A 911-nucleotide genomic window follows, 5' to 3' on the forward strand; every position below is an offset into this window, starting at 1 on the left:
CGGGTTAAAGATAGTGTAGAGTTGGAAAAGGACAAATTATGTATGGCTTTTTCTTACATGTTAAACCAATACTGAAATGTTTGTTGCAGCAAATGAAAGTGGTCAGAAACTTTCTCAGGTGATGGATGTAATTAATGAGACAGTTGGAGATGCAATTTCTGACATGCTGCTCGTAGAGACTGTACTCCATGCTCGAGGGTGGTCGATAGAGGACTGGAACAGCGCATATGCTGATCTGCCTAACAGACAGATGAAGGTAAGCTTTGTGGATGATTTGGTAAAATTTTAGTGCCTTCATTCAATTGGAAACCTTAAGTCAGAGGGGAGTTTTGTTCTTCAAACTTCATTGAAAGTGCACTATATAATGTTATTTCTCGATGGGAAGGAACTGCTGATTAGACGATTATTTTTCTGTGTACTGGAGGGCTTTTTCATTATTTGTTTTGCATCAACTAACAAAATACCTTTCCTAGGTAACCGTTGCTGACCGAGCAGTCATCACAACCACTGATGCTGAAAGAGTCTGCGTCACACCTGCAGGTCTCCAGGACACCATAAACGGCATAGTGGCCAAGTACCCCAATGGACGATCCTTCGTGCGCCCTTCCGGCACCGAGGATATTGTTCGTGTGTATGCTGAAGCTCAAACACAAGGAAGGGGGCGACAAACTCGCTACTGACTGTAGGGAATGATGTATTATGACAAGGCTGGTGGATGTTGGAGTCGGCCAAAGATCTAAATGATGTTACGTATATATGTGTAAACATATGTAAAAGCAAATAAAGTCATCAGCTCGTGTCCTTTCAGAACAGGACATAGGCATCTCTTGGTTTATGTTGGAAAGTATTTTTGGCAATGCCTAATTAGGTACCTTAACTTCCATAAGATGTGGTCCAGTGGGAACTTAAAT

The 911-nt window shown here is 41.8% G+C and overlaps 1 pseudogene; it reads left to right on the forward strand.

Annotated features, from left to right (window-relative positions):
* LOC119588236 overlaps nt 1-835 on the forward strand; it is a 9922-nt pseudogene extending 9087 nt beyond the window's left edge.
* The last annotated feature ends 76 nt before the right edge of the window (nt 836-911 follow it).

Source organism: Penaeus monodon, chromosome 23, assembly GCF_015228065.2.
Source record: "Penaeus monodon isolate SGIC_2016 chromosome 23, NSTDA_Pmon_1, whole genome shotgun sequence".
Classification (NCBI taxonomy): domain Eukaryota; kingdom Metazoa; phylum Arthropoda; class Malacostraca; order Decapoda; family Penaeidae; genus Penaeus; species Penaeus monodon.